The sequence below is a fragment of the Muntiacus reevesi genome, chromosome 3 (genome assembly GCF_963930625.1).
Source record: "Muntiacus reevesi chromosome 3, mMunRee1.1, whole genome shotgun sequence".
NCBI classification, from domain to species: Eukaryota; Metazoa; Chordata; class Mammalia; order Artiodactyla; family Cervidae; genus Muntiacus; species Muntiacus reevesi.
The window spans coordinates 248,429,868-248,445,507 of NC_089251.1; positions in this window are offsets into that span (position 1 = coordinate 248,429,868).

Below are 15,640 nucleotides of genomic sequence, written 5' to 3' on the forward strand. Positions count from 1 at the left end.
ATAAAATTGCAGGTGTCTTTATGTTCCAGCATAGAAGCTTAGTTTGAGCATTCGTACTGTCATGTCACTGCTCTTCTCTGTAACCTTGATAGATCACCCTTATAAATATCTCTTGGGGTGAAAAGTAATTTAATCTGTGGATCTGTATATTACCTCCTCATGAACATCCTATCAATTGTGCCAGAGTGCTTTCATGATATGCACTGAACTGAAACCATCAAACCTATTTCACTGAGGATTGTTAGTTAGACCAGAATTTTTGGTCTCAACTCTGTCATTAAATTTTGCTAAAAGGTTGTTCACTTATGCATGGAAAAAAAGCTAAGTTCGTGATTTGGTTTCAAAAGACCCTCTGCTTATAGGCCTGGATGACTCCTGAGAACTCGAATATTTGTTTTATCTTGAGGTTAGCCCAATTAGTCAGATTATGGTCTCGCACAATGGCAGAGCTCTCACTACTTTCCAAATGATCTGGGAACTCAGAGCTAGGAGAACACAGCTCACTCTCCTATCACCAACTCAGTGGATGATGCTGAAATAATCCACTCTCCCTGGTTCTCATCTCTTCTAATTCATCACCAGAGCACTTAGTTGAAAACTGTCTGTAGCTCTCAGATACGGTGGTCTGAGTAGCATACTATGAAGCATAAATGTGTGTGTGCTCAGTCATGTCTGACTCTAGCAACCCACGAACTGTAGCCCACCAGTCTCCCCTGTCCATGGGATTTTTCCAGGCGAGAGTACAAGAGTGGGTTGCCATTCCCTTCTCCAGGGGATCTTTCCAACCCAAGGATCGAACCCAAGTCTTCTTGGCAGGAGGGTTCCTTACCTCTGAGCCACCTGGGAAGTCCACGAACCATAAATATGGACAGGCAATTCAAGATTACATGGTTAATACAAAATGAGATAATTTAAATAATTTTCTTGATGGCTTTTAATTAAACAGGCCTCAAGAGAGAGAGGCCTCGAGGCCTTTTTGGGAGAGCTCAAGGCTCTTTTTCACTAACTAGTATGTAATTTGGGATCAGCTGTTTAACCTCTGTGATCTCGGTTACTGTGCTTATTAAATGGGGATGATAGAACCTGCTCTATCTCAGGGATGTTAGGATAAAATGTGATGATAAATGTGAAAGCACTTTTCAAAGTTAAAAGGGCACTATTTACACAAGTACCTGATCTGAGAGAATTGCTAGTTGAATATATTTTTCCATTTTAAATGTATTTTTGCATTATTTTGAGATATTATGGCCCAGAATGTAACTGTTTTATCAGCTGGTACATGGGGAATATATTTAAAATGTTGTATAGAAATTATATAGGGGAGGATGAAGTAGCTTGGGCAGCAACTAAATCTTCACTATATCTCTATTAAGTGTTCTGATCCTGTTTATGTAAGCTGTTGATAATCATTTGTATAAGTGATGTTATAAATTACATTGTATAACTCTGGCAAATATTTATTTTAGATACAAAATAGTTCAATTTTTTATGATGAAAAGACTAATTAATTCAACCACAAAAATATCACTTAATCTTTAGTGGAAAAACTGACTGACTGTAAACTGAAACAGTTGGTTTCATTGCATAAGAGTTCAACAATAAATTTAGCTTTAATATAAACGGCAAAATTGTGGTAATAATGGTAATACTCTCATTCTTAAAGTCTCTGTAAATTTGTTGTCTCTCACTACCAGCAGAGGGAGCCCTGAGAATTAAGTCCTGCCAAGATGGCTTTGTTAATTCTGTGTTTACACATTTAACTCATAATAAAGAAATAAAAACCCATCACAGATTAATGGAAAGTCATCATTCTTGGATTAGGCTGTAGATTAGCATTTGATTTGACTACCAATTATAATGAGCTTTAATAGACTGGGAATATTTGTAGCCTGCATCCATTCATTCTGTTGAGGCAGCAGCTACAAACTTCCACAATCTATCAAAGTTCAGTCATGACCTCACAATGCACAGCTTCACAGGACATCAGAAAGGGTGCCCTCTCAAAACAGCTTTATCAAATGCACTGAAACAGTGTTATGAGTTGCTCTCATTAACTATATAACCTCTGAGCAAGAACAGGAAAACACACATGATGTAATCAGTTTTCTTCATTTAAACATATTTTATTATCTAAATTTTATCACTTGAAAAGATAGGCTACAGACCAAGATAATATGAATGGAAAACGAATGATGAAGTCCCAGCATTTATGATTCAATGAAAAGCTTATTTACAGTATCTTGTTGAAAAATAAAAGGTTTTCCAAACTTAAAGAATAACCTACTTATCAGAGATCATATTTGCTTTGTTTTATTTCCCTTAATTAGGTAAAACAGTGCAATGCAATTGTGTATTTTATGCACCTATGACTAAAGGAACCTTGTTGAAAATGGAGACCGTAGTAACTGCATTTATTTTAATATTACAGAGCAATTCTCATCTTAATAATGATATTTTAATATTGGCATCACTAATAACCTAATATCAAGAAACTTCTTTGCATCAAGAAATTTTACAAGCATAGGGCTTTGCCTTCAGAGAACTTATCTATTGTAGTTGGAAATCCAACAGTGATTGAATCCCTTTTTCATGCTCAGGAATTCACTTTAGCAAATACTTATTGAGTGAGTACCCATTATGAGCCTGGCACTGTGCTGAGTGCAGAGGCACAAATGTGAATAAGACAACATTTCTGCTTGTAAGCAAGAGGCCAATGCTGAGCAGCAAGTCAAGGACTACAAGGAAATGGGGATAGAGACAATAATAAAGGTGGCACATTGCTGGGCTTTGAGACTATATCCTGAAGGCAGGAGTGTATCCAGTCTTTGTAATACCAAGCACAGTGTTTTTCATATCTTGTCTAGAGAATCCCATGGACAGAGGAACCTGGGAGGCCACAGTCCACAGGGTTGCAGAGAGTTGGACATGGCTGAAGTGATTTAGCATGCAGCATGCACATTGCTCAATAAGTATGTACTGAAGAATCAACAACACGTGGAGTGCATTAGTAAAGCATGTTTTTGGTAAATAAGTTACTTCAATATTTCCTACCACTTCTTCTTCCCATCTCTCCAGTCCTTTTTAACCCTCATTCTCACAGCTTGTGGGATAGCCACGCTTTCCTCTCATGTAGCAGAGCAGTTGGGTCACATAATAACTGATGCTTGATTATTTGCTATTCCTTGGGCTTTTTATTTGATATTCTCTGCACTGTGATACTTTGGAATACATGAGATGTATGTAAAAATAACCCCATCTCTCCCCCCAAGTCCTACAACAAAGACAGCAGAGATAGGCATTCAGCTAAGTACCATATCTGTGTTACCTCACTTGAGCCTTCAAATAGTTTTTAGTATTTCTATTTTCAGGAGAGAGATCTTATGCTCAGAAAAATCATGTGCCCCAGGTTACAAGGCCGATAAGAGGTAGAGGTCAGATTTGAACCTAGGATTCTGACAATAGCCTTCCTGCTCTGAATAACTGCACTATATTGCCTCTTGATTAGATTTCTTAGAGGCAGTTTGATTAGTAGTGGAAATACTTTCTTGGAAGAACTAGTCTACTACCTCTGAGAATACTACAAATAAGTGGCTTTTAATGCATCAGATATATTTAAGCTTTTAAAATTATATTGTGAACACAGTAAAATACTTTGGTTACAGAAGCATAAATGAACCAATAACTGATAATACTTTCTCAGCGATTCTTTTTTTTTTTTTTGGCTATGCCGACTGGCTTAGAGGATCTTAGTTCCCCGACCAAGGATTGAATCCAGGCTGTGGGCAGTGAAAGCACTCAGTCCTCACGGATGGACCGCCAGTGAATTCCCAACCTGTTTCTTTTTTCTTTTAAAATGGAAGAACTAAGAGTTCGATTTCTGTTAACAGCCAAAACACTTTAAAATGTATCTTCGCATGCTCACCAGACCCCAAGGACTCCCCAGGCCTGGACCACAGTCTGCTGTGGAATGCTTAGCAGCTTTGTTTTCCCAAATAGACTCACTCATTAGCAGTGCCAGGTGGTAATAACTAGCCAACTGATTCCTACTAGTAAAAAATCTGCCTAAGGTCACCGTGGACTCTTTTCCCCATTCTCTGCTTCATCTCTGACCTGATATGCTTTTGGAAAATAATTATGCATAGCAGGAAGTTGTCACACAACAGAAAAGGACTGTTGTATCCTGGGATTATAGAGACTCTCAGATCAAATACTTTTTCTTGTAAAAAGACTACATTGAAAAACATGGTTTTCACCTGTGAAATTCATTTCTTGTTTTTTTTTCCCCTATTTATTTCACCATTAAAGACCCAATAAAGAACAGTATTTACCAATTTGGGAGAATGTTAGCACTGATGTTTAGCATTCAGCACGATCATGTAGATTCCAGAAACCAAAATAGCTCCAGGGCCCAACTGGAATAACAGTGTATATTTTAAGTTTTTTTTTTTTTTTTTTTTTTCACATGTTTTACATTGTTATTCATCAGGTAGAAAAGTGAACTAGTATGTGAAAACACTAAGTACTTAGTTAACCGTTCTCTATCTAGGAGGATTTTTCAGTTAGCTAATTTTGTTCCTGCTTCATTGTTTTATTAAGAAAGGGAGATAACAAAGGGAAATAAACCTGAGGCTATACTTAGAGAAACTTCCTGCTACCCGCCAAAGAAGATACAGTATAGTCAGCTAAACTCCTAGATCTGCAAGTACCACCCAATACAGTAGCCACCTGCCACATGTGGTATCAAGCCCTTGAGATGTGAACAGCTCAAATTGAGATTCTATGGCTGATTCATATCAATGTATGACAAAACCCACTGAAAAATAAATAAAATAAAAAAATAAAATAAAATACATTTTAGATTTTGGAACTGAATGTGGACATAAAAGGAGATAAAGTATCTCAGTAATAATTTTTATATGGATTAAAGGCTGAGGCAGTGTTCTTGGCGGTCCTGCGGATCTATCTCAGTGTTTGGAGGGACAGATCCAGGACTGACTCTTACTCCAGCCTCTGATCGCCCTCCGACTTTTTCCCTAGTCACAACCTTGGGAATAAGCCGCTCAGCTATCCTCAGCCTGCAGGACCAGCCAATTCCATTTTTGAGCTTCACTTCTTATTGTTGATTAACCGCGAGCCCCCATATTCGTTAGAATTATTCCACAGAGGTGGAGGCTGCTGTCCACTGGTCAACCTACTTCTCTCTGGGCTTCTACTTCCAAGGAGAGGATGTGGCTCTGGAGGGTGTCGACCACTTTTTCTATGAATCAGCCAAGGAGAAGCTTGAGCGTGCCCATCATCTCTTGAAAATGCAAAACCAGGGGGCAGCGTGCCCTCTTCAGGACGCATAGAAGCCACCCCAAGAAGAATGGAGTAAAACTCAGGACGCTATGGGAGCTGCCATGCTCATGGAGAAGAACCAGAACCAGGCCTTTTTGGATCTGCATGCCCTGGGTTCTGCCCGCCAGACCCCACCTCTGTGCCTTCCCGGAGAGCCCAGTCCTGGGGGAGCAGATGAAACACACCAATAAGATGACAACCACGTGACTCCCCTCCGCACGCTGGTTGATCCCCAGGCTGGGCAGGGCGCATTCTCCACTCACCCCCTAGCAGGACTAGGGGCTTCTGAAGCCCAGCTGCTACCAATCTGGGTCCTTGGACTCTTTAATCAACAGAAATTGATAAGAAGCCAGATGGTGGAATTTAGGCAAGGCTGTGTTGGGATCCGTGCTACGAAGGAGTGAAAACAGGTAACCAGTGTCCTTGCTCACTCCCCTGGTGGGGAGAGTGAGATGGGCCTTCAAATGGGTGAGGATAGGAATAGATTGGAGAGTTGGGTTGGAGGGGTGGCTCTGGTGGTCTGCACACCCCCTAGGTGGTGCTGTTTGCAGGGATCATGCAGAGTACCCTGCTTTTGCTCCTGGCACCTCAGAAGCGGCAGTTGGGTTTTGGCCTTTCTGTATCTGTTGTTTATAATTTGCCCCAACTGTGAATGCATGCAGTTATATTTGTGTTTTGTTTCTGGAGGAGACGTTTGTCCAGGTGCAAGTATCCAGTAAAGGGCCCAGCCTGTCTTACAGGGGCCTTTGAGAAACCCCTCTGGTGTCAGAGCTTCTACCTGAAGCCTCTCTCTACAGCCTCTTGGCGGCTTTTTAACCACCCTGGAAGCCCTCTCCCAAGCTTTGGAGCAAATGGAAACAATAAAGCTTTTTGCAGCCAAAAAAAAAAAACCAAACCCCACAAAAAGGCTGAAAAATGATATTTTAGATATAAGTTCAATAAAATTGTATCAATAAAATGAATTTCACTTGTTTTTTGTTCTTTTAAAAAATATGGCTACTAGAAGGTTTAAAATGATCTGTATGACTTGCTTTATATTTCTATTGGACAACACTATTCTGGGCTTTTACTTTGGGACATCATTGTTCACAGAGAGGCTACTGACCATTAATAACAGCAAGATCCTCAATCACAGAATTAAAACTTAATTCAAAACCCTTTTGAATGGATGAATTATATGGTATGTGAATCAAAGTTAAGAAAATTATCCTAAATAAATTAGAAAACTCCTTTCTAACTTGGACACTGCTTCATCATATTGATATATAATAATGAAAAATTTAAACAACCCAAATAGAGTGATTAAATAATTAATGACAGTTTCATCATAGAATTCAGATATTAAAATGAAGACTTGACAGAGTTTATAATAATATGAGAAAATTCCTGTTTTCTATGACTAAATGGAAAAAAAATCCTGATATATATTATTTGCATCAGATCATAATGGTTAAAAATGCCTAGAAAAAACTAGAAGGAAATACTGGTCAAAATATTAGTAATGTTTGGATTGTGAACTATGAGAACATTTTTCTTCCTCACACTTTCTTATTTTCCATATTTTCTAGAATTATCAGTTTTAAAATGGAAACTGTTAAACCCAATCTTAATTTTTAAGCCCATTTTTTACACTTTAATTGCCAAGAAAGGAGAGTAGAATAATAGATTTTTACAAAATCTAAAACAGAAATTGGAATAAAGGTAAAATTCCTGTTGGAAGCCTTCAATAAGCCTTCAGTTAACCAAAACATTAATTATCCCATTAATTGAATACCACTGTCCTTGTTATAGACACATGATGATAAGTCACCAAACTGAAGTGAAAATCGAGTCAACTATTAACAAGAAGGCTGGTGCAGTGCTGTTGACTAATTAATGTTTTACTCTGTTGACTGAGACTGTATAACCCAAATACCATTATTTTCCTTTATTGATTGTATTATAATTACATATATTTATTTTTCAGTTTTATTGAGATGTAATTGTATTCAGCACTGTATAAGGTTAAGGTGTATAGCCTAATGATTTGACATATGTATTATGAAATAATTATTATAATACAATATGTTTAGTCCATTGTCTCATAGAGATTTAAAAAAAAGAAAGGTTTTTTTTCCCTTGTGATGAGAACCGTTAGGATCTTCTCTCTTAACAACTTTCCTATATACCATACAGCAGTGTTAACTATATTATATTGTATATATTGTATAATGTACACTATATCCCTAGCACTTACTTGTCTTATAACTGGAACTTTGTAATTTTTGGCCACTTTCCTCTAATTCTACCTCTCCCCACCCTTCAGATGTTTTCATCTTTTCAAAGTTCTCCTTTCTTCCTGTAGCTAAAGTCTGGAAAGAAAAAAATTCCTTGCCCCTTTACAAAATGAACTTTTTTATATGGCTCTCTTTCAGCTGCTCATTTGTCATATATTCACAAACTTGTTCATTCCCCCGCACTGCCTTTTCTCAAGAAGACTTTCCTGGGCCATGCTGCTCGGCTTCCACTTCAGGTTCTCATCTCTCTCCTCTCCCTCGTTATCCATGACCTCCATTTTCTTCCCCACTTGGCAGTCTGGGTGGTATTGCGTGACCCTAGTAAAAGAGCTCTCTGTAATATTTATTATCTGCTCTCACCAAGCCCTGTGACCTCTCTTTGCAGTCTGCAGTAGGATTCTAGACAACTAGCACTCTCTATCCATTCAGGCTGTGCCTCTGTCTTCACGTGTCATCTCCCGCTCATTATCATTTTACCCAACCTTCAGCCCCAGCTGGTAACCCACTTCTTGCCAGAGATTTCTCAGATTCTCACAGGCATATATAATTCTCATTTGGTCCTGTGTGGGTGGAGGGCATGGGCTGGGCCTGACTCACCTTGTTCCTTCCCAGCAGAAGGTTTTCCACACAGTAGGTAGTGCCTGATGCATGCTCACGGCACTGGAAAGGCTGATAAGACAAGGAATGCTGAACTTTCTCATCTCCTTCGAGTGGTGTGCAGAGACTTTTCATATCAGTTGGGGATTTCTGACTATCCCTAAAACAGAATTTTAAAGCTAAGAAAGAGCTGATCTGAATTTCTCACTTACAGATAATGAACTCAATGCCTGATGACCTTGAGGTCAGACACATAACTTGTCTTCAGCAGAACCAAAACTAAAATGCAGGCCATCTGGCTCCCCAGTCAAATCACAACTCACCTTTCCCTAACCATCTAGGGCTTTCTTTGTGTTGTTTTCTCTCATTTATAACTTGTATGTATTAGGCGTTCCATAAATATTTGTTCATACATACCAAGATGTCATGATCCTCACAACAATGTCAATGATGTAGACAGGAAAAGTATTAGAAGACCCATTTTACAGACAGGGAAACTGAGGCATAGAATGGCTAAGAGGTGGTGCTTGTGGATAACTTGTTTAAGAATCCTGTCAGGCCAGTGCTCTTCCCAGCCCATTCTACACCCAGGATAGGAGATTCAGCAGAGTCCAGATTTAGTGGCAGGAGGTAACAAAGAAGTAGGTTTTCTGGAAGAGGGTCTTCATTTTGTAATGGACACATGTCTCCCTTTAATCTTCATAGTGTTGCTGGAGTCAAAGACTTGGGTGGGTTTTCCTGTAAACTGCTTCAGCCAACCCCCAAGGTCTCCTAGAAGTTGAGGGAAGCCGGGGGAAAGGGAATAACTAGGAGTCTAAGTTCCCTTTGTCACCCTCCAATACTCAAAAGCATAGGCAGACTTCTATGGTGAGTATCTGAGGCTGCTCCACCTCCTTCTTCAGTTCCCTAAAGTTCCCAGAGGTAGCAATTGCATCTCTTTCCTGCTCAACTGAGAATTCCTTGTGGAGGCCCTACCTCAATGCTCTCCGTTGAACTTCTATTTATAGTATTTGCTACAGAAATGAACAATGAAGTTCTTGCTATTAAGAGGGTCCTTTAGAGGCACATTAAGTAGAGTATGGCGCTCCAGAACCAGGCTGCTGTTTTTGAATCCCAGCTTGATCATCTCTTCTTTGGGTGACTATGGGCAAATTTTTCAACATCTCTTAGTGGCTCACTTACCTTAGTGGCTAGATTTGTAAAATGAGGGTAACAGTACTGTCCTTAAAGGATTGTTGCAAACATTAAATGTACATTTAACAGCATGCACATTTAGCAGATGTAAAACGCTTAGAACAGTGTGATATGCACTTACATACACATATATACATATATAGAAAGAAAGTGAAAGTGTTAGTCGCTCAGCCATGTCCGACTCTTTGTGACTCCATGGCTCACCAGTCTCCTCTGCCCATGGGATTCTCCAGGCAAGAATGCTGGAGTGGGTTGCCATTTCCTACTCCAGGGGATCTTCCTGACCCAGGTATTGAACCCGGGTCTCCCACATTGAGGGCAGATTCTTTATCTGTTGAGTAACCAGAGAAGCCCTATATATATATAAATGCCCATCAAATGTACTACAGTATTTCTAGTATTATAGAACCACATAGTGCCTTCACGAGCAGTGAAATTTTAATTTTTTTCCTTTTTCTTCATTTTTTCTCAATCTTGTTTTTTTGCCTAAAAAGTTCAGAACTGACTTTTTGTGTCCTCACTGAATCTAAAGAAGCAACCTAGATGCCCATCAGCAGATGAATGGATAAGGAAGCTGTGGTACATATACGCCATGGAATATTACTCAGCCGTTAAAAAGAATTCATTTGAATCAGTTCTAATGAGATGGATGAAACTGGAGCCCATTATACAGAGTGAAGTAAGCCAGAAAGATAAAGAACATTACAGTATACTAACACATATATACGGAATTTAGATAGATGGTGGTGATAACCCTATATGCAAAACAGAAAAAGAGACACAGAAGTACAGAACAGACTTTTGAACTCTGGGGGAGAACGTGAGGGTAGGATGTTTTGAAAGAACAGCATGTATATTATCTATGGTGAAACGGACCAACAGCCCAGGTGGGATGCATGAGTCAGGTGCTCGGGCCTGGTGCACTGGGAGGACCCTGAGGAGTCGGGTGGAGGGGGAGGTGGGAGGGGGGATCGTGATGGGGAATATGTGTAACTATATGGCTGATTCATGTCAATGTATGACAAAACCCACTGAAATGTTGTAAAGTGATTGGCCTCCAACTAATAAAATAATATTTAAAAAAAAAAATAAAGAAGCATAAAAATAATCTACTGTGGATGCTAATACCCTCCCAAGTTTGTGCACTCAAGATTTTTAATTCATATTGAATATTCCTGTTGTACTAAATAGGGTGACAAGCTGTCCTGGTCTGCCTGGGACTAAGGAGCTTCCCAGCATGTGGGACTTGCAGGACAGACGGTAAAAATCTCAGGGAAACTGGGACAATGTAAATACCTTAATCTACTACCTGATTTAAGTGACAGCTCAGTGAATAGGTATTCTCATTCCTATTCTACAGATAAGGAAACTGAGGCTTAAGGGCATTAAATGATTTGTTCAAGAACACATAGCTTAAAGATGGCAGAGAAAATTAAACTTTAGATGTGTTTAATTGTAAACTCATGATCTTTCCACTACTGTCCATGGAGAAGTGTGGGTGCTTTACATCTGTTAACATCTGCACAGGGAAAGACAACCCTAGGAAAGACTTCAGTTTAACAATTGATTTATTATGGGCTAGCGTCATGGAGAAGGAAATGGCAACCCACTCCAGTATTCTTGCCTGGAAAATCCCATGGACGGAGGAGCCTGGTAGGCTATAGTCAGTCCGTGGGGTCACAAAGAATCAGACACGACTGAGCGACTTCAGCGTCTTTGAGGTCTTGCTAATTTACATGACTGACTCATAGGAGAAGAAAAGCAGCTGCTTAAAATGCATAAATTATTTTAAAGTGATAATGAACCAGGTAAAATTTAACTTACGCTGTCTCAGTCCTTTTAGTCTTCCCTTCTTGGAGTGGGAGATTGGGTGGATGAGAGACAATTATGACATATTTACATGTCTGGAAAATATGAATCCAATTAAGTTTATTAAGCTAAGTTTGAATCAAAGGCAATACATGACAGTCAAACTAGTATAGCAAAATTTAGGAGAAATGTTAGTCATTTGATAGTAGTTGAATTAGTAATTTGATAAATTAGATAGTTGGATAAATTAGAGCTTGATGTTCTTTCTTTTTGAAATCAATTTATTGATCCATTCTTTTCTTTAGGAAAAAGCAGTAATTATAATTATTGTTTTTAAAACTTAAGTGTTTGAGTTTTTATTTTTATAAAATTATGATACATTCAATGGTTTTTAAAAAAAGCATAAAAGGCTATTCAATGAAAAATCTCCCTTCTACCCTCAGGCCACACCGAACAGTTGTTTCCTTCAACATAACCAGCCTCAGGTTCATTCCCTGTATGTCCTTTCAGAGCTAATTAATCATTCTCAAGCAAATACAAATTTATATCCCTTCTCCTGCCACAAAAAATGGTAGCACATGAACAGCATTATTCTGCATATGAATATTCTTTTAAACATAGTGACACATCTGAGAGATCTTTCTGTATCAGTACATAAAGACATTCCTTATTCTGTTTTATGGCCACATAATTTTCTACTCTATGAATCTGCCATATTTACTAAACTAGTTTACTGGTTGATAGTATATATATCACTTAAGCAACTTTTAATTTAATTTACTGAATAAGTAATACATTCACATGTTCATATATGTATATAAATAATTTATATATATATAAAATATACAATGGTATTTATATAAAGGGGCTTCCCTGGTGGCTCAGACGGTAAAGCGTCTGTCTGCAATGCTGGAGACCCGGGTTCAATCCCTGGGTCGGGAAGATCCCCTGGAGAAGAAAATGGCAACCTTGCCTGGAAAGGAGATCCCCTGGAGGAGGAAATGGCAACCTTGCCTGGAAAGGAGATCCCCTGGAGAAGGAAATGGCAACCTTGCCAAGGAACCAGGCAACTCTTGCCTGGAAAATCCCATGGACAGAGGAGCCTGGTAGGCTACAGTCCATGTGGTTGCAAAGAGTCGGACATGCCTGAGCAACTTTACTTACTTTACTTACTATTTATATAAAGATATTTACATAAATATCTTGCACTCATTAATGTCTTCCATCCGCTGCAGTATTCCTACCCCACCAGACATACACCGAGATAAAAATGTTGTTAGTTTTAGACATAGCTTTCAGAGTTTCGTTATGCATATAGAATACAAAGATATGTTCTTAATTTTCTTCCTATTACATACATTAATAAAAAGTAGACTACCAAATGGGCTTCCCAGGTGGCTCTAGTGGTAAAGAACACGCCTGCAAATTCAGGTGATAAAAGAGATGGGTTTGATCCCTGGGTTGGGGAGATCCCCAGGAGGAGAGCAACCCTCCCCAGTATTTTTTGCCTGGAGAATCCCATGGACAGTGGAGCCTGGCAGGCTACCATCCATAGGGTTGCAAAGAGTTGGACATGATGGAAGCAACTTAGCACACATGCAGGCAGACTACTATATACAAAATATGCTGTATTTTGCTTTGTCCACTTAATAAAATGTCTTAGAGAACTTTTCCTATCAATACACAGCGAGCTTCCTCATCTTTTATTCCAAAAATTTAACAGCTGCATAATCTTCTATTGTGTGGATATACTAAATTTTATTCAACTGTTCCTCTACTAATTAATGGTCATCAAATACTATTCTGCCTGTTCAAATGCCCTGAGGTTCAATCTCCTGTGACTATTGTCTGGCACAGAGAGCATCTGATAAATCTATGTAAGTGCTTAACTGCTTATGTACTTTCACTATGAGTTTTTCCACATTAAGGGTTAAATAACAGCTCTGAATTTTGTTATTCTGCACATGGCAGAAACCTTTTACCTTAAGCACCATAAATAGTCTCTCTGAATACTATTGAAATGCTATTGCTATCACAGTGAGGAATTACAGAAAATGTTGCAGCAATTATTACATTACTCTTCCCTATTGATTGAGCTGTTGAGGAAGGTACCAGATGTGAGTGTGCCCAGAATGCTTGACAATACCCAAGGAGTTTGTTCTTAATCATTTTTCTTTCTTTTGGGCATGGAAAGACTGAAGCCTACAATGTACATTGATTTTTAAAATGTTGCCTGATCATGATCCAAAATGGTAATTCCCAATGATCCCTAATTAATTACTTCAAGAGCTAGAGTTTTACATCACTAAATAATACAGAATATGTACAAACCTGCTTTTAGATTTGTTTTGATGGAAACAATTTGGCATGTCACATACAATACTATTATGTCCTTCTTATGCAAGAGACATTATTAGCAGTCTTTTATTAAAAAAGCTAAACATAAACTATGGTAAAGTGGCTTTGGTTGTAAGATGTTTTAAATGGAAACAAGCCAGTGGAGGGAAAATTAATCTCCTTTTCTAAAATAGAGGCATGTTTTGCAGTAAAACAGGGCAGTTGTCTCTATTTTAGACAGCATCTTTAATTCCAATATATACTTACAGCAGTGATAATAGTGTCTATCAAACATAGCTTGGCAGCATAAAGTGAAAAAGAAATGGCATTGAAATATAATAAAATTTAGTTTTCACATAAGAATGAGTTCCTAGCGTGTAAACTTTGTTACTCAAGAGTTATTGTAGATTTAAATTTTTATTTTAAAGAATCATAATTTAGGTTTCCGAGATAGTGTGACATTTTGGCATCGGATGGGCCAGGTGGTATATTAATAGTGGTTAAAAGCATGGGCTGTCTGGAATACTGTACGTAACTGTGGAATTCAGCTAACACAGGTATGAATTCTAGCTCCAGAAATTTGTTAGCTCCAGGTAAATACCTATATCTCTGCTTCCTTATCTACCATGTGGGCTTGTGACACCTGCCATGCCTGACTATGTATTTCAAGCTCTCAGTAAGTGGCAGTTTTCACGATTTGTTCACTATGCCAGGGCATTTCTCCAAAGCTTTTGATCCTCATCTTTGATTTGCCCCAACTTTGAGGCATGTTCTGGTGTTTCATTGGGGTATCAGATGACAGGAGATGACCATGAAAGCCTGAATTCTGGAAGGTGGCTTCTCTCTCCACCTTTCTGGGAACATCATTGGGTTGGTTTTGTTAGGGTTGGGCCGAGAAATGAGGGTGGGGAACCAGGCTTAGTAACACCTTTGGCAGTCCGCTATTTAAGGACTGTGCTGTGCTAGGGCATGAGTCCTTTTGTTCTCCAAGTCACAAGACTTCTTTGGAGTGTTCCTGTGACTGGGTGAAAATCAGATTGTAGAATAAAGAACATAAACTCGATACTGTCTGCTAAAATTCCTCTCCTCCATCTGGCCATATTTTTCTGAGTACCCAGAAGAAATGGTGAGAAACTAATAATCAGTTGACAGCAATTTAAAAGGGTGCTTTTCATGTCAAATTAATACATTCTAAAATAGTTATATAGTAACCTGTCAAGCATTTTCTTCTTTCTTTAATACCTGGAATTCTTTCTTTAATACCTGTGGTTGGTAAAACAACAAAATGAAAATGAATAAAAACTGGGGAAAAATAGGGTATGAAATCAAAACTGTGTTCTGCCTAGTTTGTATATGTATTAGAAAGAATCCATATGCTATTGAAACTGTCTATGATACATACAGAAGAATCAACACGGTATTCAAAGAATATGCCCTTCAGAAAAGGTCAAAGAAAGCCAAGCCTACAGTTTAGAAATGGTAATAATGTGTGGACTCAGTGAAAAGCTTTAGGTCATGACTGATTTCTTAAAACATTTGAACAACATAAAAAAAAAAACATAGAAAGTCTAAATCAATGTCTGAAATAAACAGCACATAAATATATATAGGTCTGAAAATTTTCTTTCATTTATGATACTTGATCTTCAGGAGAGGCACCATATCTTTAGTCACTGTTTATCCTGGGTAGAGATTAGACACTTGATGAATAAGTGAATTGATGAATGAATGAATGAATGAATAAATTAGAATAATGCCAGGGTCCAAAAGTCCTTGACAAATTACACCATTTACAATATTTTCAATGGGGTAATAGTGAGGCACAGATGTACATCTTGAATGTCAAATGTCTCATTGTTGAATGATAAATCTAAAAATAAGACAAAAGAATTCTTCAGTATTTAAGGGAAAAAATGGTAAATGTCATCCATAAATTTCCTGCCTTTATAAAAATGCAGACTTTTGATTAAATATGTAATGAAAGATACTTCTCATGACCATATTACTTACAATGACATAATAATTTCATCAAGGGGCAGTGAGTGAATGTGTCATTAGTAATATTCAAACAAAACCTAAGCTAGAATCCT